This window comes from Ursus maritimus, unplaced genomic scaffold (assembly GCF_017311325.1).
Source record: "Ursus maritimus isolate PB19 unplaced genomic scaffold, ASM1731132v1 scaffold_5, whole genome shotgun sequence".
In the NCBI taxonomy this organism is placed as follows: domain Eukaryota; kingdom Metazoa; phylum Chordata; class Mammalia; order Carnivora; family Ursidae; genus Ursus; species Ursus maritimus.
In genome coordinates this window covers 55,873,944-55,889,215 of record NW_024426663.1, presented here as the reverse complement: position 1 = coordinate 55,889,215, position 15,272 = coordinate 55,873,944, and positions in this window count along the sequence as shown.

Below are 15,272 nucleotides of genomic sequence, written 5' to 3'. Positions count from 1 at the left end.
ACAAAGATGCTACCGAAAAAGCAGTGCCCCAAACAGCAGGGACGCTGTGTACACAGCTCCAGGAAAACGAGCCTCAGCCCGCACTGAAGGCCGGAAGTGAATACAGATGTAGGTGTTTACAGTTACGTGAGTTTCTTTTTTCTTGAGGGCTGATTCACTGCACAGTCAAAATTCACAAGTTTCAAAAAAGTGGAATCATCTCCACAGGAGGTCTTGATGGGGAAAGGGATGCAGGAGACCTAACTTAGAGACAAGGGAGAAACTTCCATTCATTCACTCAGCAAACATACTGTGCACCAGTCTCTATCCTCACAGAGACCAAAGGGGAGAGACCTGAATAAAGCAACTTGAAAAGATATAGTGCTAACCACCATGATGGATTCAAGAAGGAAAAGTCGATTATGAGAGTATTTATCACTGCAATTTGATTTAGTTTGATGAGGTCATGGAAGGCCTAAGTGAAGACATTTAAGCAGAAGCATAAAAGATGAAAAGGCATTTGTCAAGGCAAAGGGGGGTGGCAGTGGGAAAAGCATTACAGGGTGAGGGAATGGCATATGCAAAGTCCTGTGGTCTGGGTGCTGAAGGAGGCTGGTGTGGAAGACAGACGGGCCTGGAGAGCTCTGGCGCTGCATGTTGTCAGCACCATGGGAAGTCACTAAGCTGTTGTGCAGAGAATGGGTGGGGGCTTAGGGAAGCTGGAAGCAGAGAGAGTAGTGACGAGGTTAATGCTTCACCCAAGTAAGCACAAAAGGTGGCCCAGGGAGGGCAGCAGATGGAGGTGGTGAGATGTACGCTGAGTCAGGTGACATTTGTGGCAGGGATTAGGATGGCGGCATTAAAATAGGACTGGGAAGAGCCAGAGCCCAGTCAATATCTTCCACCCAGACTTTGCAGCAGCTCCAGAAGAGATGATACGAGCACCAGAAATGGGGTTCTCTGAGGTCTCAACCTTTCCAAACACCCCTCTTCCCATTTGGAGAAAGCCAAAGGCAGCTCTGGGTACCTGGTCCCCCAGCTTACTCCCTCATGTGGGACCCCTCCCCACTGAAAGCTCTGTAGCCATCCCCAACCAGTGCTCCCTGGCACAGGGGGAGAGGGGGATCTACTGAGAAGAAAACAGATGAAAAGCAAACTTCCTCCTTTTGCAGAGGGGAAGTCTGTGGTCAATATGCCCCACCAAAGGGAGAAACAAGATATCAAGAGGCAGGGAAGGGCACTTGGGTGGTTCAGTAGGTTAAGAGTCCGACTCTTGGTTTTGGCTCAGGTCATGATCTCGGGGTTGTGGAATCAAGCTTGGAGTCAGGCTCCGTGCTCTGTGCAGTCTGCTTGTCCCTCTCCCTCGGCTCCTCCCCTCACTTACTCTCTTTCTCTCAAGTAAATACATAAAATCTTTAAAAAAAAAAAAAAAAAGAGGCAGGGAAACTCAACTCAAACCCAGCCCAAATTCCAAATAAATGCTTTCTACTTGAAGACAAATCCCAATACCATCAGAAATATATGCTGTCATTTCTAAATGCCATCCTTGATCTCAACTTCAAACCAACTTTTCTAGGCAGTTTCAGTAGCTACACTGGCTCTAATCACGTGGCTGAATCCAGAAAACAGAGAGGGGATGACTCTGCCCAGGGAGGCACCATGCCTGGCAGAGTCAACAGCCAGGGGCCAGAATGCTCTCCACTTTCTGACCAGCCCCTCTGGGCAGCCCCAAGCCCTCCACAAGCCCACTTCCACTAACATGCCACAGAGCAGCTCCCTGTTCTCTTGCCCCCCCGCACCTGCCCCAGGGCTGTTGCTTCCATCATAACCCTACTAATGTTGACAATAGCTACAGTTTACAGAGCATCCACTGGGAGCCAGACCAGCAATTCCAATAAGGTGGGTCATCCCAGTTAGATGGATGATAAATCATAAACTCAGAAAGGTTAAGCAACTTATAAGCAACTTAACTAGGACTCAAATCCCAGACCTGACATCTGAGCCAGCCTTCACCATTTTGCTAAACCTCCCACTGGACCCCCTTGACCATTCCTCAAAGTACTTTGCCTAAGTCAGCTGTGACCTAGGGAGTGGAGGAAGGGTTGGCAGTACCCTGTTCTGCAGGGAGAATGAGAATGACAGTCTTTATTCTGACTCCTGCCTGACAGCAAGCCCCCTGTTGCCTACTGGGCTGAAATAAGGAGTGACACAACAGAGCTCAAAGTCAAGGGCCTGGGCACCAGAGCACAGCTCTCAGAAAGGGATGGCCCAACAGCCCAAATCCAAGGCTGAGGATGACCCCCCACACACACCTGTCTCCAGGGATGACAGCATTATCCCCCTGGGCCTTGGGTGGGGAGGTCTAAACTGACTGTCCCACTGCCTGCAGGTTCCTCTAATGCACCCAGAAATGGTTGAGGCCCTGGAGGCAGACCACTGGGATTCCAACCTTGGGAAGCCTGAGAAAATCACTTCCGCTTTCTGAACCAGAATTTCCCCATCTGCAAAATGGGAATGACAATAGTAACACTCAGTGCGCAGGGTTGCTGCGAGGACTGGATGAGACCTCGCAGGTCAAGGTAGCATGTGACAGCCCGTGTTGGCTGTCACCACACCTTCCACCCTGGAAAAGGGTCCACGCATCTGGCAAGAACAACACTGACCCTGTGAGCCCTGCTGAGACTTTTGGGATGTGGGTGTGCTCGCGTCCACAGGCAGGAGAACAGGGCTGGAACCACAATCAGGAACCCATGGGAGCCTCCCCAGACACCTCTGCAATCACCTTCTCTGCCCAACGGGTGTGGAAACAGGGACTCAGTGGGGCAAAGTGACTTAGCCGAGGCTACACAGCCAGAGAGGACTGCCCTGGGAAGAAGCGAACCCTGCTCAAGCGTGGGCACCATTATTTCACACCCTCCCTTCATGCCTTTCCATCTAAAACATGCCAAGAAGTATTTTACCATTTATTTATCGAGACCATATTCTGGGCCAGAAACTGTGCTAGGCTCTGTCCTCAAAGATGAACATGCCGATGTAAACAGACGATGGCAGTTCCAGGTGGGGGGGGCCTGAAGCGTCTGCCAAGTTCCCTCATGGACACGTAAGAGGGGAGAGAGGAGAGCAGAGTCGCCGGGAGCAGAGACAGCACAGCCAGGTAGACACACAGGGCTAGGGAAGGGGATCCAGACCCAGGCTCCTGAGAGGTACTTCAAGGGCCCAGGGGCGGGGGAGGGGGGGGGCATCTACACTGTGTTCCTGTCTCTTCCTGTCAGCATGGTGCCTTAGTCCGCTCTCCTAGCATCCCCCCGACGGATCCCCAGCAGCTGCCCAGCTCCTTCCTCAGACCATTTAATACTTACCCAACCCCTAGGCACCATATCCCTCAAGTGCTGTCCTCTAGGAGGCCGCAGCGGTCCAGGTGCACTTGGCTCCTGACCATGGTTGGAGAAACCAACGACCCCCAGGCAGCTTCAGCCACAGATGCCTGGGGAAACCTCACCTGTACCTTCCTCCAGGGCTGCTTCTGGGCCAGGAGCTGGGGACCACAGTGCCACCTGTGCCGGTGATGCCAGGCTGAGTCGAGCCTCCTCCTGCTCCCAGCCCCAGGGTCCTCCCCAGGCTTCCCTGAGCTGGCTTATGCAGCTGCTTTGTTATTGTCAAAAACTACTATTTTTTTTAATGCTTACTATATTTCAGGCCCAAAAAACTTTTTTTTAAATAAAATGAATATTCTGCCCAGGATCTGAAATTCATGGTAACACATGCTACTCCAAGAAAGATACTCGAGTCTATCTCTTCCAGAACCTTCCTTGACAGGAACCTTCAGCTCTTTGTAGGCTGATAATATTTTCCTTTGGAGTGACAAAAGAACCTGAGTGCTTCTACTCTGGAAAGCACAGATATTTTAGGATTATTTCAGGGACCAAATGTCTCTGTGATAACAAGGTCCTTTCTCCCCCTCCAAATGTGGACCTGTGCACATGATTAAAATGAGAGGCCCGCTATTCTCCAGCAATCTGTAAAGACTGCAGCAATATACCCCAAAGTATCCCCAGAGAGAAAAGAGTAAGATTAAATAATTTGAAGATAATTTCTTCCATGAAAAGAATAATGTTGCCATCAAAATGAAAACCCTTGTAATAAAACCAAATTATGCTGAAACCTTGGGAGCACTCTGCCTCTTCTCCTGCCATTTCGAAACAGCGCTTCTGCAAAAACCGGTGCTGGAATTGTCAGCGCAGGGCTAGGACCAGAGGCCGAGGCCGAGGGAAGGCAGATGCCCACGCTGTCTGGCCATGCCATCAGTTTTCTCCAAGGGACAACGGAAACCAGGTCTAACATTAAATGTCGAGCAACTGAGCGTAGAACCGGAGAACAGAGAAAGTGCGGCTAGCCCCAAGAAGTCCCAAGCAAGCTCGGTCAGGTCTCAAGGAAATCAGAGCGACCAACATCAGAAGAATGGCAGCCACTGCATTTGTCTGTCCGGTCGGGTCCAGTTTGATGGGCCGAGGCTTTCCCATTTTGTTTCGGGGCTAAACTGGGAGTGGGCTCAGAGCCACATCTATGTGTGATTGGACTCCAGCCGGCTGGAAGCAGAGGAAGCAGGGGATGAGGTTTGCAGGAGAAGGGGAAAGGCAGCCCACCGGGTTCCTCTAGAAGCGAGTTCGTCCAGACCAGGGATTCGAGCAAACCACGTGCAAGGCCCCTCCAAAGGCCGGTATGAAAGAAACTGGGCAGAGAATGTCTTTAAGTATCTACAGAAAGAAAATGAACTTCCTGTTGAAGCACAGCACACCTAAAAGCCCAGAGGCATTTTTCCTTCTCTTTCAGGGTATGTCTGAGACAGTCTGACTCAAAACACAGGGACACACACGAGACATTCTGGAAGCACCCAGAAGTGGCACCTGCTCCCCCAAACCAGCTGGAAAATGAAGTGCAACGATTCACGTCCAAGGACCAGCCTCTCGGGTCACATATTTAGACCCTACGGGCAGAGAAAACAAATGGGTGTTTAGAGTGGGTCCTAAACCTGAAATCCCCCACACAGACGCCTGGCCTGCAGAATGGGGCCTGTGACAGAGCAGCTCCTTCCCAGGCAGTGAGGAGCTCCAGGAAAGTACTTATGTCATGATGTTTAATGACTGACCTGGGCTTCAAGAGGTTCACTGGGCTTCACGACCAGCCGGAGAGCAGAGAGGAAACATGCAGAGTGTGGCCTGGATCTCCCGTGTGACCAGTGCCGAGAGTAGCCAGTTCCAAACAGAGGTTCTTTCCTCCCGCGCCCCCTCTCCACTCTTCCTACCCTGAAAGCACCTCTCCAGCAGCGGCTGGCATCCAGGTACACCTGTCCCACTCCCTACTCGGACTTCCGAGGGATACACAGCTTAGCTATCTGAGGACGGCCAAAGTCCAGCACAGAGCTTAGCATAGGATGGGTGCTCATGGGAGGGTTTGGGAAAAAGATAAACAAAGAATAACTCTGGAGGTCTAGGGCCTGAGGTCTGTGAGGTTAAGAGCAACTTGACTTAGCATCTCCACCTCCTACCTTCCCATCCTTCTCCTCCCCTCCTGAGCTTCCTCCTGCCTCCCTCAAATCCTGCTCTCCCAACAGGACCTAATGCCACTGTTTCTTTAGGTCTCAGGCCATTTTCTCTGTCCTGGGATTCCTGCATTTTAAGCAGGGTCCCTGGGATGAAAGGTGTTCCTATTTGAGGAATATCCAAGCTTCTACAGACTAACAGGAGAGAGGGTAGGAAGGGGAGAGAGAGAGAGAGAGAGAGAGAGAGAGATTGAAAAGTGTTTGACTTAGTCCAAGCTAAAGAAGGTAAGAGGAAAGCAAGAAAAAAGGCAGAGAAGCCTATAAGACCCCGAAAAGCAAGAGTGCTATGACCCCTACGAGGGAGGTGAGGGAGAGGTGAGGAAGAGTGTTAGTTAAGGCTTTGATGCCACACAGACCTGGATTCGAATTCCAACCTGGCCACTTTCTAGCTGTGCGATTTCGGATGAATAATTGACAAATTGGGGCCATTTCATTATCGGAAGAAAGAAGATGCCAGGACGAGGCTCCCAGATCTGTGGTGAGGAATAAAGGAGCTGAGGTAGATAAATCATTGACGGGAGTGCCCGGCACACAGAAGAAATTCAAGAGCTGGCAGCTGGTACACTATTTGTATTTCTAAATCAAAGAGGGGCCTCTGGTGTGCAAATAAGTTATTTTCTTAAGTTGTAGGACAGCAATGACTCTTAAAAAATCTACAGACCCTCTTCATACACAAGGGGAAAAGCTTCTAGAATCTCTGGAAGTAAGGGCATAAGACAGTTCTTTAAGAGAAATATGCTTGGAGAAGAGCAGACAGCCTGATGTTAAGTCTCCCCACACAGCACACCTTACAGGATTTAAAAATTGCTTACAACTTGAAAAATACTGTAAATTTTACATTATTACAGGGGGTGAGGGGGACGCCATGACTTGTTTCACTATTTTGTGTAGCCAATTTCCTGCACTTTTGACAGAGCATATTTCTGAGCTATGTGACTCTCTGCCCCTTCCCGCCCATACCCAGAACATCAGAACAACGTATTAGGGTTACAGTGGACAAGGGAACACAAGGGCAAGTACTTAAAACTGAGATGACAAATCAGGTTCGTCTCTGGTCAACTCCAAGTTGACTGGCAGGAGCTGCCTGTGCCTTGCCTTCCAGAGATCAGTGAGACAGTGTCATAATTGATTAGTGATGCCCACCTTGGGCTCAGAGTAAGGTACCTAGGGCTCTCATGATAGGTTTTTGATATCAACAGATTCTGTGCTAATCCTCCAGCTCCTGGGGAAGACTAGTGATAAGGACCAGATACTGTTCAGCAGTTGCTAAAGCAGGGAGGAGAGGCACTGCTGGCAGGAGGGAAAGTGTCCAGAGCTTAGGGCCTGATGAAAATGCACCATTTTGGAGGCAATGGAAGATCTGAACTCGGACAAGTGGCACATGATGAGAGGCATTTGTGATGGTTAGTTTTATGCGCCAACTTGGCAGGGGGCTAAGGGATGCCCAGAGAGCTGGTGAAACATTATTTCTGGCGGCATCTGTGAGGGTGTCTCTGGAAGCGATTAGCATTTGAATTGGTGGAATGAGGAAAGAAGATTACATTCACAGATGTGGATAGGTGTCCTCCAATTCTTTGGAGGCCTGAATAGAACCAAAAAGGAGAATTCGCTCTCTTTGCTTAAACCGAGACATCTGTCTTCTGCCCTTGGACTTGGTTTTCAGACTTTCAGGTTCAGACCTGGGCTTACGCCAGTGGCCCCCAGGGCTCACACCTTCAGATTAAAACTGAAGACCATCACTTTTCCTGGCACTCCAGCTTGCAGATGGCAAACTGTGGGACCATTAGGCCTCCATAAACACATGAGCCAATTCCTATGAAATTATATATATATTATATATATTATATATTCTTTTGGTTCTCTTTCTCTGGAGAATCCTAATACACATTTTAATGAATTGTCACTTAACACCAGTAGTGATCCTTAGAACATCTGGGGGGAGCGACAGGTTGTGCCCAAGAGAATAAAGAACCATTAGCTGACAAACTTCCCAAAGCTCTGCCACCCGTGTAAAAAATTAGGACTAGAAAAGGGATGAAGAAAAGTAAAGACAGGTTCCTGTCAGCCTCCTCCAAACGTGATAAGTGCTGTGGTTTAATTTCCACATATTTGGGGTTTTTTTCCCACCAATATCCTATTGTTACTGATTTCCAGTTTAATTCAATTGTGTTCAGAAAATGAACCTGTATGATTCCAGTCCTTTTAAATGTACTGAGACTTTTGGTCAGTCTTGGTGTACGTATATATCATGACAGGCGGCAAAAAATGGCCGTAAGATTCTACTCCTACAAACAAAAGGGGAGTCTGTTTCTCCATCGCTTGATTCAGGGTTGGCCATGTGGCCATGGGACATTAATAGATGTGACATAAGCTAAGACTGGAGAACTTCCGCCCCTTGCAGCTTGATCTCTTGCTGAGCCTAAAACTCTGGAACTACCATGTGGACAAACCTGAGCCAGCCTGCTGGAAAATGAGACCCCATCCATTAACCTACCAACCACTAGATGGTTGAGTGAGGCCATTCTGGATCATCCAGCCACTAGCACACCTGTCACCCCAGCAAAGATCAGCCAAATCATATCAGAGCAGAACTTCCCAGCCAATCCACAGAATGCTTACAAATAATAAATGGTGATTGTTTGAAGCCACTCAGTGTTAAAGGGGATTGCTATGCGGCAAACACTGACATGTGTGTACATGCATATTATATACACACACTATATACACATACACATGTGCATAAGCACACAGGCCCCAATCACCCCTTTCCTCTCCTTTTCTCTACTTTTAGAGGCTCTAGTATATTTTGTGGTTGTTCAGTCCATATTGAGGCTTCAGGTTAGATGATATAAAGGCAGAATCGTCACTCAACTAGAAGAGGAATCATGTCACCTAGAGACGCAGTGACTGATGAAATTTGGGTCATCCCTTTGAGGGAAAAGGGGTAAATGCATTTTAATTTTTGCAGAGGATAGTTGCATTAGGTTATAAGGGAACAACTTGTGGAGCACCTGGCTGGCTCAGTGTGTAGAGCATGTGACTCTTGATCTCAGGGTTGTGAGTTCAAGCCCCAGATTGGGCGTGGAGCCTACTTCAAAAAAAAAAAAAAAAAAAGAGGCAACTTTGTTGCCACAGTTGTTTAGACATTTGGGGAAAAGGCCACGTATAGATGTCAAGTGGCCGGATGGAAGAAATGTAGCAGTTAATGAGGACTGAGAGCATGAAAGGCCTTCCAACCCCTTTTATACATGTAGAGGCTGGGAAGCCAAAAGCCACGTTTCCCAGACTGATGTGCAGCTAGGGTTTCTGGATGTCATTTAGGTTCTGCTAATAAGGAACACTGAAGCAAAACAGGGATCGGGCTCTAAGGACATGGGGAGAGAAGTGGGGTGTCCATGTTCCTGGCGTCGATTGTGGCCCACGCAGTATACATCGGGCCAGGAGCTGTGACGGCTCTTTCTGATTCTGCAGCTTCCCACCTGGGGCAGAGGCAGCACTTGCTCTGCAGGGCAGCAAGGAAAGAGCCACAGTAGCCTCGAGTCTGTTTCTTTACCTCTCCCAACAATTTCTCAAGCCATTAAATATCCCGAGGTATGTCCCTCACTTGCAACTGAACCCTGACTAGATAAGAAGCAATTCTCCTCCACTAGCACAAGGACCTAACCCTTCACGTTCATGGACTCCAGCCAGGGTAAGAAAAAAGGGAACCAAACACACCTGTGAGACGCTGAGAACTACCTATAGGGATCGTTCACATTTTTGAATAAGACTAAATTTACCAGATTAGATTAAAATGGAAGGGTTTTCCCTCCACACTAGCCCGCGGGTGGAAGACCCGTGAGGAAAATCAGAGCACTATGAGAAAACGACAGTGCATTCTCTGTTTCTGTGACTGCATTTCCATTTATGTCTGCCATACATGTTCTATCTCATCTTATCCCTCCAACAACCCTACCCATTGAGGACTATTATTACCCCGTTTCAAAAATGAGGTAACAACCTGGAAAGAGTGTGTAACAGTAGAGCCAGGAGATCAAGTGACACAGCAGGTCCCAGGAGCCTCGTTTTTCACCATTATGCTATTCTGCTCCCAGCTCCCCCCCAACCCGCCACCCTCTTGGCCCCCACTCAGGTCCCCAGAGCCCTTTGTTTCCTCTCCTTGCAAGCTTGTTTAGACATTCACGCTCAGACAGGAGCAACTGTTGAGACTGTCAACTTCATTGACAGGCAGGGATGTTATCACTTTAATAGCATCAAGGTCCCCTTTGACTGAGTTCCAAGGATAAAACTTCAGACCAAAGCAAGCAAAGTGACATGTGTGGTCCTCCCTGAGATCTACAGAATCATCCCACAGTTCCTAGTCTGAAAAGTGCCTTTGCAGGTACTGTCTTCCAGCTAAGCCACCCCCCATCCCTGCACCTCCTCCCAGTCTCCCCCACAGGGAGGAAAATCCACCAAAGGTAACCCAGGTGTGCCTATGCACGCCCACCCCACCCCTAGCCAGGGTGTATCCAAGAGGCAGCAGCTTGGGGCCTTGGAAATAGCAGGTCTCACAGGGGGGTAGGTGGCACGTATGTGAGGATAAATGCCCTGATCCTGCATCAGCCACAAGGAAACAGCTTCCCGGGAAATCCTAGGGGAAAACGGCAGTCAAATTGTACCTCCGTCAGCCCTGACTTCAATTTATTGAAATCCATAACTCTCCTCATGTCTTCAAGGGAACGTGTTTAGGTGCGGGGAGCCTTGGACAGGAAACTGAAATATTGATGAAGATAAGTCTACAAATTTTTTGATAAATAAGATGACTTCTGATACTAGTTTTAGTACAAACAAGTTGCCTAAGTATAAGCAAGAATTTGCAACCCCCAAAAAAAGGATTAAACATGAGGACAATCTGCTCATTCCACTAATGTTTTCCTGTGACTAAGAGAAAACAACCTTTGCTGAATATTAGCAGCGGCGAGGTGTCTGCAGTAGTTGGGAAGGGAGCTCCTTCCTTCAGTTCAGTGCACATTTCTATGCTCTGTGCTGGGTGCTGAAGATACATTCAGACATGGTCCCTGCTTTCAAACCAATTAATTTTTCAGGGGCAATCAATCTGTGAATGACTGAGCACAAAACAGCACAGAATCGTTGCTTAGAACCTGACTTTGGGCCCCGGGTGGACATGAGTTCACACTCCTGTTCAAATTCCCACCGGCCACGGAGACCCCACGCAAGTCACTTAAACTTTCTAAGCTTCAGTTCGCTCATCTAAAAAGGGGGAGAATGACACCTGCCTCTTAGAGCTGTCACGAAGGTTACATGCTAAAGGAAAACTAACTCTACACTTCCACCCTGGAAGCCTTCTGTAGTGGATGCTGTGGGAGGTAACTCGGACCTGGAGGTTCGAATTCCCTTGGCCTCTCGGGAGTGTGGCCTGCTAATTGCTCACAGCTGAGCCTCTCCCCAGACAAGGCTCTCTGCCCGAGGGAGCTGTCTCATTCAAGGTCATATGACCTGGGAGGGTTGGGGGTCTGCATCCAAAATGGCCCTTTTTATGGAGTTCTAATTCACATGCCATAAAAATGCACCCTTGGAAAGTACAATTCAGTGGAGTTTAGTATATTCACAAAATTATAAAACCACTGTCACTCTCTAATATCAGAACATTTCTTTCATCACCCGCCCCAAAATACCTCAGATACCCAGTGCCATGAGCAGTCACTCCCTTTCCCCACCTCCTCTCATGCCCTTGCAACCGTTCCTCTACCTTCTGTCTCTGCTCATCTGCCGTTGTGCATATTTCACAGAAATGGAACCAGACAACAGGCGGCCTTAGGTCTCTGGCTTCTTTCACTTAGCGTAATGCCTTCGAGGTTTATCCCTGTGGGAGCATCAGCAGATGACTGTTCAGGTTCCACTGTCTGGCTAGTAGGAATAATGCTACTATGAACATTCACATACAAATTTTTGTGTAGACATATGTTTTCATTTCTCTTGGGTGTGTATAAAGGAGTGGAGTCAGCTAGGGCATATGGTAAACCTGTGTTTAACTACTTGAGAAACTGCCTGTTTTCCAAAGAGGCTGCACCACTTTACATTCCCCATCCCCCACCCCCCACCTCAAGGTACAAGTTCCAATTTCTCCACAACTTGCCCATTTTTTAATTGGGTTATCTTCTTATTGTTGAGTTGTAAGAACTCTTTATATATTCTGGATCCTAGATCCTTATCAGATACATGGTTTGCAAACACTCTCTTCCATCTGTGGATTGTCTTTTCACTCTCTTAATAGTAGTGCAGAAGTTTTTAATTTTGATGAAGTCCAATCTACCTATTATTGTGTCAACAACTGATTTTTGCAGAGATACAAAATTTGTCCCCCTTTTGTCAACTCAGGACAACACTGAAAGGCCACCCCAGCTCCAGAGCTTCCAGGAGACTGGTGGAGGCCTCTGTTAAAGTGCATGGTAATCTAACTTCTCCCCCTGCTTCATTCTGCTTCCCTCGCTCCTTCACAGGCATTACTGCTAGGAACACTCACCAGTAACATTCAGTATGCGTATCTCAGAGCCCCAGAGTCTGTTCCTTAGAAACCCAACTTGAGGCACTTGTGATGTTTTCCCAATGATCTCAAGAAAGAGACTTACCTCCACTCCATGGTTTCAAGCCCTTCTGTGACATGGCTCCCACCCAACACTCCAGCCTCATCCCTCTCTGTGCTTCCCTTATGCTCTAGGATCCAGCCACACTGAAGTACTGGTGCTTTCTCCAAAAGGTCATGTTTCTAGCCTCTGGGACTCTGCACTTGCTACCCCTTCTTCCTCTCTTCCCAACACCTCCACCTATCCATCCCTTCACAGGCCAACACCCATCATCCATCCAAAGTAAGGTCTTAGCTTACTACCACTTCCACCAGAACACTTTTCCTGACCCTTCTGTATGTGTCCAAAAGCCTCTTTACTTACCAGAGCGTGTGGTGATTCCTGTCTGCAAGACTCTACAGGAACCCTAGCAGGACAGGGACCCTCTCATGCGCATCATATCTGTAGAGGTGGCTCAGAGCCTGACATCCAGGAAAAGCAGGATAAATATGTATTGAATGAGTTCATATATATGGAATACACACGAAGTACAGAAGCGGCCAGAGAAGGCAGTGACTAAGCAGAGACTGCCTCAGGAAGGCGTGCACAAGGGCCCCCCCGGCCAACAGTGGGAGGGCTCCCGTGATGCAGTCCCAGGGTCTGGAGCCCACTTCAGCACCTCCAGCTCAGGGAGTCAGCACCACAGCAAAGCCCGGCTCTGATAACTCCTCCCACCATGTCCACCCGGGTCTCCTTGAATCCACCTGGGGTCAGCCCTCTTGCCTTCACAGGATCCTGGTATCTGGCAGCCTCCCAAATCCAGGCAGGAAGTCTCTGTCAGAAGCTGCTAGAAATCAAACCACCCTTTCTGGGACATACATAAAATCTCCTCTGGGAGCCTGAAGATGATTTTATGGGCTTTCTTATCAGGGCTGTGCAGAAACCGCAGGCGCCAAGACAGACAGTTCCTTAGTTAATCATTGAAATAGGAGGCCAGGTAACATTAAAATGATGGATCTGGGGCTGAAAAAATACATTTGGATGCCCTCTGTAGCCCCAGCCTTTCCCGCCTTGATCCCCTCACCTCATATCCAGGCTGCTGTTTAAAGGTGGAGGTCCGGATCCAGAGGAAGGCCCTTGAGGGGGCTGTTAGCTCCCCAGAGTGTGGGCTCCCTCGTGGCTGGAGTGTGATGCCTGCACCTTCCTGTCTGTCCTCAGAGCGTCTGGAAGAGGGCCTGGTCATGGGTGGACAGGGGTTTAAATGCACGCTAACTCAGATTCAAAGCTCTTAACGGGCGCACTATGTTGTCAAATGATCCTTTGAGACCAGGTCTCCAGGCTCTCCCTGCACCCTCTCTATGAGGCCACATAGCCTCTTAGCCAGGTACAGGGAGGCCCCAGGCCTCTGCAGCTCAGATATGCCCTCCTCCTGTGCTGTGGCCAGGACTCGGGCTGCAGCTGTCCCCAGCAAGAACAGACCTAGGACAGCCGCTTGGCAGCCAGATTGTCCGCATCATTTTCATGACCTCTTGTGACTCAGTACAGCCCTGGACACCACCCTGTGGGCCACCATGAAAAGTGAGGACATCTTGGAGGACAAAAGGACAAGGGATTTGGGGAAATTGCCTCTAAGAGACCAACACCAAATCTCACCCTCCCTGACTCCCAGTTTGTGGCTCAGAAAGATTTATGGTGCTGCGTACGTGGGTCACTCTCAAGATAAAGGTCATAGATCTTGCAGCTGACAGGCCTCCTCAATCAGCACTTCAGGGAAACTTCCACAGCTGACAAATGAGCTGTCTCTAAAGCCTCCCTGACAGGCTCCTAAAGGTCTGCATTGCTTAGGATTTCTCATTCATCCTGCAGGAGAGCCATCCGCCCCTGATGCCAGTATAGCAAGGGAGACAGTTGAGTGAGGCTCCAAGGGGAGCCTTCCTGGCCCAGGGCCCCCACACAATCCCCTCAAAGGGTGCCAGGTGCAGAGGAATTACCATTAGCCCTCCATGATAAGGAACCGTACATAGGCTTAGTGCTCAGCCAAGGTCATTTCAGGAGCAGAAGTGGGAGGATAGACAAACTGGTGGAGAGGGAACCCCGTGGCATTCAGAGACAGGAGGCTAATAGGAGCTTTGTAGCCAACATTGCTCATTGCCTACCCAATGTCCATGCCCCCCCTTCCTTCTCCCAGGTGCAACTCTTGAGTTCGTTTGGAGGAGCAATGTGCCCACTTAAAAGCCTTCACCTCCTCTGACTCCCCTGCAACTGAGGGCCCTGCAAGAAATCTAAGTAGTGTTCTACTAGGGATTTCTGGAAACGGTTTTCTTTCCTGTTGCAGGCACTGCCCCTTGTACCATCCCCTTCCTTCTTTCTGCAGAATCGGCAATAGCTATGGAGCATCTCTCTTACAACATGTAAGGGATGGGAGATCAGAAAGATAGGAGGACCTAGGGTCCCAATGACAGCATGGATCTGCTGTGCCAGCCTCGGATTGTTTACCTCTGGCCTCGTGGCTATGGGAGCACCATAACCCGCTCTTTGGTTAAACTACTGCTGTCATTCTGCTGTCCTGTTCAGCCAAACAATCTTGGGTGATAGAGTCCAAGCTCTGATTCTGGGAACCCGAGCAAGTTGCTTGACCTCTATCTAGCTTGTTCCCCCATCTGTGTAATGGGAATGATGAGAATAAGAACCACTACCGCTAAGAACTCACTACTGAGTGTTCCACGTGCACTCGCCCCTGCACTGAGACAGTGCCCAAAGTATATCCCAGAGAGAAGCACACTGCACAAAATAATGCCTGCCTTGGCTACCTCACTGGGCTTTTTTGAGAAACAAAAATTCCTTGAAATTTCTTAGTAATTGAAACAGCTACACATGTGTTATTAATTCCCCATTCCCGGGAGTCAATGGGGTCAAAGGTAGGAAGATTCTGCACTCTTGGAGCAGAAAGCCAACTCAGGAGACATGCCCCATCTCGCCCAAAAAAGAAATAAAAGGGAGTTGAACACAGTTGTACCAAAGAGAAAGAAGTCGAGTAAGTGTCTGGGGGATAAAAGCCAGCCCTTCTGCATCGTTGCACGGCTAGGCCTCCTTCCGAAATTAAACAGCTCGTCTCTCTTCTTGTGTCT